Raw genomic sequence first — 13,420 nt, 5'->3', positions numbered from 1 at the left:
AATGGAAACACCAGAATAAATTTAGAATGGCCACTCGCCAAAACCCAGATTTTTTTTCCCCACTTTGGCACCTCATTTGCCCGAAGTACTCCCTAAAAGAAAACCTACTCAACTGGATTTACGTTTAAAGGCCTAACCTGTCTTTAGTATCCATGTCCTCAAAATAAACAGACCCCCAAGCCTCAGTCACACCATTTACAGAAGCCCCTACATGGAGTTAGTCGCCTCCATCTGAGTGGCTTCCCGGAGTCGGGCAATGAATGAAGCGACCCCCCCCCCCCATGACTCTCCATCTCCTCCGGTCTCCTGGTCTTTCTTTCCTCCCACAAAGAGGGTTTCCAGGCGTTCTGCAGGGCATTGTGAATACCAGGTGCCTCTTGCTGTATCCAGGTTCTAGAGTCCAGTCTCTCTAGATAAGGAATGGCATGCTTGACATGACAGTGCTCCCAATGTGTGCTGTTTGAACTCCATCCTCAAATTCTAGTTCTGTTTTCCTCTCCTCCATCGATGGAAAGGGCTCTCATTCAGCACAGTTTGCTTCTCGCAGACTGTCTCCAGATCCACAGATTCCCGAGGCTTCGGTCTCAAAGTCCTACTTCCTCCGCTTAGTAGCTGGGTAACCCTGGGCAGGTCACCCAGATGCGCCTCCATCTCAGCACACGGCCCCACCCACCACCCAGCTTCCCAAATCTGCAAAGCAATCTTGAAGCACCTGTCCCTCTATCTTCAGATCTAAGTCCTATCAAGCCAACCTCCCAAACATTCCTCAAATCCATTCACTTGCCTCCATTCTCACTGCACTGGCTTTCACCATCTCCATCCCTCTCTTGGATTTGGTCTTACTGCTTCCACTCTTGCTTCCTCCATTCTTTCTCCTCACTGCCACAGAGCAAGGCTTTTAAATATGCAGATGCATTCATCATGCCTCCACCTCCCTTCCAAATCCTTCAGTGGCTCCCTATTGCTATAAAGTAATGGGCCAAAGCAGGGAACCATGTCAGCTCTACCGTCTGGGTTCCTACCAGCCTCATGGCCTTGGTCAGATGGCTTACCTTCTCCGTGCTTCGGGTTTGCAATCTGCACCTATGGCTCGGGGTTGTTGGCGAGATTAAATGAGTTCATGGGAGTTCCCTGGCGGTCCAGTGGTTAGGTCTCAGCGTTTGCACTGCCGTGACCCAGGTTCAATCTCTGGTCGGAGAATTAAGAGCCTGCAAGGCGCATGGTGTGGCAAAAAAAAAAAAAGACTAAATGAGTTCATAAAATTTACTTGGAAATGTGTCTAGTGAACAGTAAAGACTCAACAAATCCTACCTATTTTATCATCTTCATCGTCATTATTACTATGCTTATTATTTGAACAATAAGCCCTTAGCATAGGATACAGAGGTTGGCAAGATCTATTTCTTGCCTACCTATCCAAGTTTACCTCTGGTCTCACCCCTGACATTCTACACACCAGCCATTCTTAACTTCTTTGTTTTTTTAATTCAATATAGGGGCAATGATTTATGTATAAAGATGGTCACCACAGTGATGTTTATAATAAAAAAAATTTTAAGGTAAATATCCATCAATTAAAAATGCTTAAGTAAAATCATAGTATAATCAAGTATTTCAAAAACATTTTAAATTATGACTAATGAATATTTAATGACAGGAGAATGCTTATGATATGACAGCACATGAAAAATGACTTCAAATTGTATCTACAGCATTATTGCAATCTGAAGGAAATAAATCAAAATGTTTACCAGTGGTGATTTCTGTACTGTTATACAGTGATTATAGGTGATATTCTTTTTTCTTCATACTTTGCCTATTTTCCAAATTTTATAGAGTCAGCATGTATGCCTTTCATATTAGGGAGAGGGAGAGAGAGAGAAACTTGCCACCTTTCTTTTTTTTGTTTCAGATGTAAATGTTCTGGTATTACAAACTCACTCCCCAGCCCACACACGTACAATTGCCACCGTTTCCCACCCTCCCTCCCTGTCCGTGAAAACAATATTTCAATTCTGGTCTTAAACGATTGTACTGAAAACTTAAAGAAAAGCCAGTTCCCCCCCCCCCCTCCACAGGCTAACATAATTTGCTAGGCTCCTGTCTTGGGATAAAAGAAATCTTGAAATTAAAAACAACAACAACAACAAAAAACTACAGTCAGCTCCATTTTAGAACGAAATCCAAAACAGATTCAGTCGCAGAGGACAAATACATATTAAACTTTTTTAAATGGAGGTAAGCAAATCACTTTCATCCCAAGATTTTGGAGGGCTGTCCCTATTCGTAGAAATTATCACCTGGTCAACACACTGCATCTCTCAGGAACCCAGATATCCCTTAATGTGTTTTTTGGCAATAGTGGGGGGATGTGGTGTATGTGTGTATATCTTTTTCTCCTGGGTCCACCAGATGTTCTGAGATGCTTAGTCTCTGTCCCTGAGATGCAGAGTTGACCAGATGTCTGACATCGTAGTTTTTTTGGTTTTTTGGTGTATGTGTGTGTGTGTGTGTGTGTGTATGTAACAGGCAGAGAAAGAGAGAAAAATAAAAGGGCAAAGTTCACTAACAATTTTTTTTTTCCTTTTCAAAGCAACTTTGATAACTCTCCATTCCAATAAGTTATGGCTTCCTCCCAACCTGCTTCCTTGGTGGGAACAGTAGGTTCCCATGCCAACTGGAATGGGGAGAGGGGGAGGCCGTGAGAGCCAGTTGATGGTTTGTCAAGATATGCACTCCAGCACCTCATTCTTCTAAGAATGTTTTTAAATGAAAAAGCTTTGCTGCTTAGACAAAAAGAGGAACAAATATTCTTGCAGAGAAGCAAAGAACCTCATACTAAGGGATGCAGGATAACATTTATTAATATATCATTATGAACCCTTAATGAATGAAAATATTATTCACATTTTCCTTTGATTTTATGCTTGGTTATGAAGCATTTCAAGAGGAGGGAATAAAAGAGACAAACACTGTGGCTGGCATTGTTACGCTGACGTTACAAATAACTGTATTTATGACGGTATTATACAGTTCATATATTTCCCTCTAATAGTGCCAATAAAAAGATGGCATTTTCCCAGCGTCTGCTCTCTGCTCATGTTTTATGTCTTACTTCCCTCAAGGGTCTGTGTGCTTTTAAGCAAAAGAGCTAATTTTTCACAGTGTTAGAGGGGAAGGGAAGTTGGCTTTCTGTCTGTCTACCACTCAACTGCTGTTTTCCTAGTAGCCCTCACAGGGCAAAATGCTCTTCTTTTCCTTTTAAAAGAAATGCTACACACACGTACATATTATAATAGCTCACATTTTTTCAGAGTTCTTCCTACCTACCCAGGACCTGGGTTTTACACATTTCACTTCAACTGACCTTCAGGACAAGCTTCTGACCCAGGTACTCTGTGCCCATGTTAGGGATGAAGAGACTGCAATTCTTAGCAAGTTCCCCGTAGACACGCAGTATGATCCAGGACTCAGAGCCCTCAAAGTCAATGCTCCAGACAACACTCTTGTGCTTTTCTGTCCTTTTGTTTTTTTCTCACTGTTGAGGTGTTCATGGCTTATGATGGATAAATATTCTTTCTTTTTTAATAAATTTATTTAGTTTATTTATTTATTTTGGGGGCTGCATTTGGTCTTCATTGCCGCGCACAGGCTTTCTCTAGTTGCAGCGACTGGGGGCTACTTTTCATTGAGATGTGCAGGCTTCCCACTGCAGTGGTTTCTCTTACCGCAGAGCACAGGGTCTAGGCATAAAGGCTTCAGTAGTTGTGGCTCGCGGGCTCTAGAGCGCAGCCTCAGTAGTTGTGGCGCATGGGCTTAGTGGCTCCTCGGCATGTGGGATCTTCCCGGACCGGGGCTCGAACCCGTGTCCCCTGCATTGGCAGGCGGATTCGTAACCACTGCTCCACCAGGAAAGTCCCATGATGGATAACTATTCTAACTGGTAGCAGAGAACTCGGTCTCACAGAGCCTTTAAGCAGGCACATATTCTTTTTAGATGGGGTGAAAAGGCCAGCTAACTTTCATCAATAATACCTCTTGGTGTCTTCTTCCACAGGTCTGGCTGTGTGAGCTTGAATAAATAATTTAACCCACCTGAACATCAGTTTTCTTATAAGAGAGAAATATCACAGCTTAGTATCAACACAGAATATGAGCTTAAGAACTATGATACATTCACTTACATAATAGTCACTAAGCCCTTCTTAGATGGCTGACAAGATACTAGATGCTGAGGGAACAGCAATGAGAAGATGCGTACAGTCTAGTGAGAGAGATAACTATGCAAATAGACCAATACCATTGCTTGTGATTAGTTAGTTCTTTGATGTAGTTACCGAATTGGTCTCTTTAAGTTTCTGACCAGCATCTAAAGCATTAACAGGCAAAATAAGTTCAGAGTTATCCAGAAATATTTCATCACAAATACTCCCTTCTAAAACAAACAAAACAAAACAAACACTTGTAGAAATCCATAGGGCTTCTACCAGGCAATTTAATGTATACACTGTGGATATGTGAGTCAAACAGAGTTTTAAACTATCATGGCAATGAACAAAGATTATCATGTCAACAAATGACTACCCCTGGTGATTACTATCTTTTTTGAATAAATACATACCTGCACCAATCAGCAAAACTGAAAGGTGGGACAGCTTACTACACCATGACAGCCAGTAAGAAAAAAAAAAAAGTATTTCTAAGTACTCAGAAAGACTGTACTCTTCAAGATACCCTCAGACCCTCTCTATCTTCAAGTCTCCATGATTCTATCAGGTACTTAAAACAGTTTCTCAGCCTGGGCACTGTTAACATTCTGGCTAGATAATTCTTTATTCTGGGAGATTCCCTGCTGTGCACTGTAGAATATTTAGAAGCATGCATGACCTCTATCCACCAGATCCCAGCAGCAGAGACGATCACCTCCCCCCACCCCCACCACATGATGACAACTAATAACATCTCCAGACATTGCCAAATGTCCCCAGGGGAGAGGGTGCCCCAAATCACCCCCCCCCCAGTTGACAACCATTGGTCTAAGACTAAAAGCACCTCTATATTTTGGAGGAGTTAAGATCAACTTAGGATCTAGCCTAGTCTGGCCTGGTCCCTTCTAAGATACCTTTTCTTTCTTCAAGTCAGGGGTTAGGAAGGAAGCCATCAAATGTTTCATTCATTCATTCATTCATTCACTTGCCTACTCACTCCCTCGTTCAGCATACATTGGCGGAGTGTAACAGCAATTTGCAGGCATGGCCCGGTACAAAACCACGAAGCACATTAAAGATGTCCAAACAAATACTATCCAGGACACGATCTGAACTACCAAAGCTCACCAGAACACTTGAGGTCTTACCTTGACCCTGGCACTATCTCTGGAGCCAGTGGTTTCCCTCTAGGACTCAATTTCATCACCTGTAAAATGGACTTGATGTGTGTGTCCCAAACACCCATCCTTTGGATGCTACCTTCAAAAGTTCTGCCATCCTCACCATCTGTATAATCATTTGCTTACTATATTTTTTCTTAAATCAATTCTTTTTATTTATTTACTCTCCCAAGGAAATTGCATATCACTATGACGTACATAAATCCAGTACCACGTCCATAAATAAAAGGTAACCTTAAAAAAGAAATACAGGGAAAGCAAAACAAAGCTATTATATTCCAGCTATACCCTGCTGTCAATGGGAGGTTCACAGCATGGTGCCTATTCTCTCCATATTATAAAGCGGAGGACAGGAGAATGGTGAGGAGATGTTAAAGGCATACCAGGACCAAACTGGAAATTTCTCTGTGCCCATGAGAATCAAAGGAGGCTTGCAAAGGGGGAAAGCTCTCACTATGTGATTCAGAATCCCTTATTTTCATGTTCTTGGACCATCTTGAATCATGCATATCTGTCAGTGGCACGCATGCCACCTTTTGGGAAACACAAGATCAGCTGCGCCAGTCTAGTTCTTAATATCCTGTTTCACTGGCTTAACTGTGTGGCTTCATGTAAATGACTTAACTACTCTGAAGCTCAGTTTTCTCATCTATAGAATGGAAACACCATCGCTGCCCCTCAAAGCTGTTGTGAGCAGTTAAGAACATATTTAACCTCGCTTTGATTTCCAAGGTTCTTCTTTAGAACTAACATCCTAGAAAAAAGCAATTCCCCCAATAATCTTTGTAGATGGCCTTTTGAGTCATGTTTAGGAGCTGGCATAGCAAAACAAAACAAAATAAAAAGTCTTTAGAGTTGTCCCCCCCAAGATTCATGTTGAAACTTAACCCCCAATGTGATGGTATCAGGAGGTGGGGCTTTGGGGAGGTGATTAGGTCATGAGGGTGGAGCCCTCATGAATGGGATTAGTGCCCTTATAAAAGAAACTCCACAGAACTGCCTGACCCTCCCACTACTTGACAACTTAGCGAGAAGATGGCCATCTATGAACTAGGAAGCAGGCCCTCACCAGACATCAAATCTGCCAGCACCTTGATCTCGGAATTCCCAGCCTCCAGAACTATGAGAAACAAATTTCTATTGTTTAAGCATCACCTAGTCTATGGTATTCTGTGATAGCAACCTGAATGAACTAAGACAAAAATTCACCACCTTTGAGCTAGATGTTCTTAGCCAATCCGTTATGCCCCCTGAGCCTCAGTTTCCTTGACTATAAAATGGAAATCAGAAAGGCTTTCCTGCCTGCCTGCCCCTGTGATAAAAATCACATGGAATAATGAGAGCTCTTTGTAAATGGCCAAGTGACTGATACACATATCAGTAATGATTTCCGAGCTACTGGGAGTTAAGTGCATCTTTTCATGTGTTCTTAGTTGCACCCAGGCAGGTAGGGGAGAGATGCTTGGGGGCTGCCCCTGCTAAGGTGAGCAGCTATGAAAGAAGTATGTTGCAAGGAGGTGCAAATGTTTGGGGTAAAAAGTTCTGCAAGGAAACCAGAGGGGCCAAGATTAGTGCGGGGTGGGGTGGTGGCGAGGAGAGAAGAAATGGAAGAAGGTGTCAGGAGTGAGAAAGGGGTGACTTCGCAAATTTGCCCTCTGGCATCAGGATCCTTGGCGAGCTCAGCACTTTTGAGGTTCAAGTTTGTTTATTCTTGGCAAAATGCAACCGCCTGTTTCGAAGAGAAAAGTCTTTAAAAGGTTTATAAAATCTACTCAAAAGGCTTTCTGGACATCAAATAGCTCATAAAAAGGAACATTTTGATGAGTTGAGTGTAAATGAATCAGAAACATACGGATTCCATTTTGCCTAATCTGCCCGTGGATTTAGGAACGAAGGGGAAAACTCTCCAAGCCAAATTCTTCAGGGGCTTTTAGACCCCTGAAACCTTTGAAAGCCATTGGCAATGTTAAGCACATCCCATACAGAGCTCTGCTTTGTCCTCCTGAATTTTGGTCTCCAGGAAAGGCCCCCGCTGGAAGATTCATTCTGAGGGAGAAAGGGAAGGAAAGGAGTAAACACAGCCCATGTACTACGTGCTCGGAACTCCGCACTTCACAGCTACCCTGCGCTGATGCCCTCCAGGAAGGGGACATACTTTATGTCACCCGAGAGACAGGAGAGCACAGAGGATGGTGACACCAAGGAGACAGGGTGCTCATCCCAGCTCCACCAAGGGCCAGCTTTGTCTATCTGGCCAAGTTAAAGTAATGTGCCTAGGCCTCAGTTTCCCCATCTGTAAAATGGAGCTAAAAGGGGCATCTAGGTAGAATTGTGGCAAGGGTTAAATTTTTACTTTTTTTTTTTGGATGCATTGCACAGCTTGTGGGATCTTAGTTCCCTGACCAGGAGTTGAACCCGGGCCACGGCAGTGAAAGCACAATGCCTTAACCACTGGACCACCAGGGAATTCCTAAATTTTTAAATTATAAAACATCTCATCCAGCGCTTAGCACATAAATATTTGGTCAAGACTGGCCAGCATTATGATATACAAACCTCGTAGAGTGAGCACTGATGTTATTCCCATTTTAAAGTCCAAGAAACTGAGTCCAAGAATGATTCACTCACCCCAGGCCCCAAGTCCATTACAGTAGTAGACTCATGATTTAAACGTAGAGCCTTATGATTCCAAAACCAGAGGTCTCGTCACTCCACTCCACGAATTTCCCAAAAGAATCAAAAGTCTAGCAGAACCGGGAAACTAGCATTTCCCTGTTGGCCCAGTGGTTAAGACTCCACGCTTCCACTGCAGGGGGTGCGGGTTCGATCCCTGGTCGGGGAACTAAGATCCTGCATGTCGCTGGTGCGGCCAAAAAACAAAACAAAACAAAGAGTCTAGTAGAACCAATCAAACTCCAGAGACCTGGAATTAATTTTCCAATAAGGTCTGTGCTGGGACCCTCACTCCAGCCTCATGCCGCGGTAACTAGAGATGAACTAAGATGGGCCTTCCTCCCAGACTTCTAAGGACTTTCCGGTGCCAAGACACTAGCCCTACACCCTCCATCAGAGGTGTTGAGAGATATCCCTGGTTCCAAAGTTTTGTTTTCTTGGTGTGACGGGTTAATGGAATTACAGGGAAGAAGCACAAGATGAAAGGAGAGACATTTGGAATCACACTACATTTTCCATTCACTGTCTCTCAGACTGATGCTGTGTAATACAGCTGTAAAAATACATAAAGCAAAATCTAAAGTAGAAAAAAAAAAGTCTATGTAAATGGGCCAGGTGGATAATACTCGACGTGTTGTACATGTTTCTGCACATGGTTTTATCAAAGGGGATAATTACAGCACATGGAAAATAGGATATATTGTTTCCATATGAGAGATAAAGAGGGAGTGTTATAAGTGATTAAAGGGACTTAGGGGTATAGAATGTTCTTGTAATGAGAAGAACTGCTCGTGTCCTGGAATTAGAGGGTTTCTTAGCAAGAATTGCAGAAGTCTTTCTAGTATACTATAAAGGGAAGGCTTCGAAATTCTTTGTAAGTTTGGCCAAACTCAAAAAGTTAGACTCACTCAGGCAGCCTCTCTTCATTTCCTGATTCTGTTTTGTCCAGGGATATTCTAGGCAGGTCTCTGCATCTCGCTGCTTCACCAATGAGCCCCACAGCAAAACAGCTGACGAGGTCAAGAAAGCCCGGAGCCTGATGACAAAAAGACGAACAACACAAAAATTGGGCAAGGACTTGAATAGACATTTTTCCAGAGAAGATATACAAATGGCCAACAAGCACATGAAAAGACGCACAACATTATTAGCCATTAGGGAAATGCAAACCAAAACCAGAATAAGATACCACTTCACACCCACTAGGATGGTTGTAATTAAGAAAATAAAAAATAACAAGAGTTAGCGAAGATGTGGAGAAATTGGAACACTTGCACATTCCTGGTGGGAATGTAAAGTGGAGCAGTTACTCTGGAAAGCAGCGTGGCAGTTCCTCAAAAAGAGTCTCTGTAGGACCCAACAATTCCACTCCTGGGTATATACCCAAAGGAATTGAAAACAGATACTCAAACAAATACTTGCACACCAGTGTTCATCAAAGCAAAATTCACAGTAGCCAAAAGGTGGAAATAACCCAAGTGTCCATCAACAGATAAGTGGGTAAACAGAAGGCAGTCTATCTATACACTGGACTCTTACCCAGCTATAAAGAGGAATGAAGTACTGACACATGCTACAACATGGGAGAACCTCAAAAACATTATACTAAGTAAAACAAGCCAGACACAAACGGTTGCATATTGTACGACTCCATTTATATGAAATGTCCAGGATAGGCAAATCCACAGAGACAACAAACAAATTAGTTTTGTTTTTTAATTACCAAGGTAACACCTCTGATGGAGGGTGTAGGGCTAGTGTCTTGGCACCAGAAAGTCCTTAGAAGTCTGGGAGGAAGGCCTATCTTAGCTCACCTCCAGACACCAGCATGAGGTAAATTAATTACCAAGGGCTGGAAGTGGGAGGCAGGGAGGGGGTCAGGGAGGAAAAACTGCTTAATGGGAACGGGATTTCTCTTTGGGGTGACTAAGATGTTTTGGAACGAGGTAGGGGTGGTGGCTGCACAACACTGTAAATATGTACACTTTAAAATGGTTAATTTTAGGGGGCTTCCTCGGCGGTCCAGTGGTTAAGACTCGGGCTTCCACCACAGGGGCGTGGGTTCCATCCCTGGTAGGGGAACTAAGATCCCACATGCCGCGTGGTACAGCCAAAAAATTAAAAAATAAAATAAAATGGTTAAGTCAAATCAATATGCTCTATACCTTAAACTTATATAGTGCTGTATGTCAATTATATCTCAATAAAACTAGGAAACATTTTTAAGGGTTAATTTTTTATAGTAAGCAATTTTTATTACTCTTCAATTTCTTTATACATGTAGCTCTAGATGTATCACGCTTGAAGTGTGATATCAAGGGTTTTTTTGTTTTGTTTTGTTTTTTGGCTGCGTGGGGTCTTCGTTGCTGCGCATGGGCTTTCTCCAGTTACGGCGAGCAGGGGCTACACTTCGTTGCTGCGAGTGCTTCTTATTGTGGTGGCTTCTCTTGTCGCAGAGCACGGGCTCTAGGTGCGCGGGCTTCAGTAGTTGTGGCTCATGGGCTCTAGAGTGTAGGCTCAGTAGTTGTGGTGCACGGGCTTAGTTGCTCCGTGGCATGTGGGATCTTCCCGGACCAGGGCTCCAACCTGTGTCCCCTGCATTGACAAGCGGATTGTTAACCACTGTACCACCAGGGAAGTGCCTTAATGGTTAATTTTATGTTATGTGAATTTCACCCCAATATAAATAAATAAACAAATAAAAATAAAGGCTGGAGCCCAAGTTCCTTCCCTCCACCTGCCAAGACCTTGCATTAAAAGATCTTGGCCTCCAGCTCAATGCCAGTAACTCTAGTCTCCCTAGAGTTGGCCTCCCTCGAACTATAATTCCTCTCTTGGAACTAAGCTGGATGGGCCCCAATGGTAAGTAACCAAACTGGCTTTCTTCTCAGAAGGGTTTTAATATGATACGGCTGGCCAAGACATGGATTTTTGCAAACTTTTTTCCTTAAATCTTCTCCTTTGTTATCCTCTAGAAAACTAATTCTAGCAGATATAGAGGGAGCTGGCCATTCAGAGCTTTGTCAGTCTCTGTTGCTGAGCAACCTGTCTTGATTGACCAGGAAATTAGCATCCATTAAGAATCGTGTGTCCTTATAACTTGGAGGTGACCTGCCTCGATGTTATTATAGTAATAGATACAGATTCAAATCTTTCTTTGCCCCTTACTCACTCTGAGCGTCTGGGCAAGACATTACCTCAGTTTCCTCATCTGTAAAATGGGCATAACTATACCTCAGGATGTTGTCATGAAGTTAACATAGCATTCATATTGGAGTTGCTCAAATAATAATATTCCTTTTCCCTTTTCACTATCCTAGCCTGGTCTGAGAGGTTTAAAGCGGAGATAATGAAGGAATTTCCTGGAGGTCTAGTGGTTAGGATTCCACACTTTCACTGCTGAGGGCCTGGGTTCGACCCCTGATCAGGGAACCGGGATCCCAAAAGCCACACAGCATGGTCAAAATAATTAATTAATTAATTAATTAATTGAACAAAATAAAATAAAATGGGGATAATGATGCCCCAAAGGGAATAAAACAGATGTGAAAGGGCACTGAAGGTGTGGCATTAGTTTACTGATGGTGTACCATCCCAGTAGATCTGGAAATGGATAGGATCTCCCCGTCACTACACATATGGGACAACTACAGCCCAGAGAGGTTGAGAAACTTGACAGATATCACACAGCAAATCACCCACAAAGCAAGAATTACAACTCAGGTGTCTGAAGCTCCTAAGCTGCTCACTAGGCAGTGGGGTATGATCCATGGATGAGGGTTCAGGTGCCTCCCTCCAACTGGGTATCTACCAACTCCTGCATGACCTTGGGCACTTCATGCTCAGTGGTATAGGCTCACACTGGGTCACTTGCAAGGTCAGAAAGAGTATGCTGGCAGAATAGAGAAAATCTTCCAGCTGAAAGTCACCAGTTTCCTACACGTCTCTGGTAAGCAAGAAAAGGAGAATTCTTTAAAAATAATTCTTTTTTGAATATATATTTCCCAGAATTTGTTCATTCAACAAATATTTATTGATTTTTTATTATGGGCCAAGTTCTGTTCCAGAAGCCAAGAACACAAGGTCCCTGTGCACAGAAAGCTTACATTCAAGTGGAAAAGACAGAAACCAACAAGTCAGAGAAAAACCAAGAGAATTTCAGATTTATAAGCACTATGAAGTCACTAACATGGAGAAACGCAATAAAATGTGCAGGGCATGCTAATTTTAATTAAGTGAGCAGGGATGTTCTTTCTGAGGAAGGGATATTTGAGTTGAGACTGGAATAAATAAAAGGAGCTGGCAATGGCCTGAGGAAAGAGTATTCCAGTCAGAGTGAAGAGCACGTGCAAAGAGCCTGAGAGGTAGGAGCAAATCTGACATATTTAAGAAACGGAGATGCTATGTGGCGAGGGTGGGGCAGGCTGGGGGTGAGGGCAACAAAGATGGGAGATGAAACCAGTGAGGGGGAGGTCTGAGGCCCAACCGTGCAGAGCCTCGCTGAACTTGAATTACATAAGAAACAATCTCACCATAAGCAATTTAACAATGCCGATAACATAAAAGATTTAAAGAGATCACGGTCACCCATTATCACAACATCTAGAGAAGACTGACCAGTGATATTCTGGTGCGTGTCTTTTCAAACATTTTATTTCATATCCTATCTTATAAATATATAGGGGACTTCCCTGGAGGTCCAGTGGTTAAGACTCTGCGCTTCCACTGCAGGGGACAAGGGTTCGATCCCTGGTTGGGGAACTAAGATCCCACATGCCACTCGGCACGGCCAAAAAAGAATTTTTATTTTTATATATATATATTTACAAGAGTAGGATCATATAACACATCCATGAAACTAGCTTTCCAATTTATTTTTATTGTGTGTTTATTACTTAATACATCATAAACATCTTTCCATGCCAGTTCACTTAGATATCACACCGAGTTCACTTGGACGCAGTGTCTGGGACATAGTAGGCACTCAACAAATATTTGTATAAGGAAAGAACGAAAGAGAGAAGGAAGGAAAGAAGGAGGACGGGAAGGAAAGAAAGGGGAGGAAATAATTTTTAACAGCTGCTTCATCTTCTAGTGCGTGATTATAGGTTAATTTCATAACCCGTCTCCTACTGTTGACATCCACGTCTTCACTGCCATCAACAATGCTGCTGAGACATCGTCACCTCTGTCCTCACACCTCAGGATACTTCTCCAACCACATCCTCAGGATAATCTCTCAGGAGTGGAACTTCTGGGACAAACTGTGTATCTGATTTTAAAGAACGTGCCCTCCGGAAAGATTTATCGGTGTGCCCTTCCACGGGCAGTGTCTGAGGATGCTGGCTTTCCCTCACT

General features: G+C 42.8%; 1 long non-coding RNA gene across 1 annotated transcript in view; it reads right to left on the bottom strand.

Annotated features, from left to right (window-relative positions):
* Positions 1-928: 928 nt before the first annotated feature.
* The window catches only part of LOC309970345, a 121,144-nt gene continuing 108,652 nt past the window's right edge, over positions 929-13,420 (bottom strand). Inside the window, exon 4 of the long non-coding RNA XR_014326681.1 lies at positions 929-1,208. This is a non-coding gene — a long non-coding RNA (uncharacterized lncRNA). The remainder of the gene's footprint in view (positions 1,209-13,420) is intronic.

The sequence above is a fragment of the Leucopleurus acutus genome (genome assembly GCF_964270905.1).
Source record: "Leucopleurus acutus genome assembly, chromosome: 13".
Classification (NCBI taxonomy): domain Eukaryota; kingdom Metazoa; phylum Chordata; class Mammalia; order Artiodactyla; family Delphinidae; genus Leucopleurus; species Leucopleurus acutus.
The sequence above is the reverse complement of the archived record's forward strand: the minus strand, read 5'-3'. Positions and strand labels throughout refer to the sequence as shown.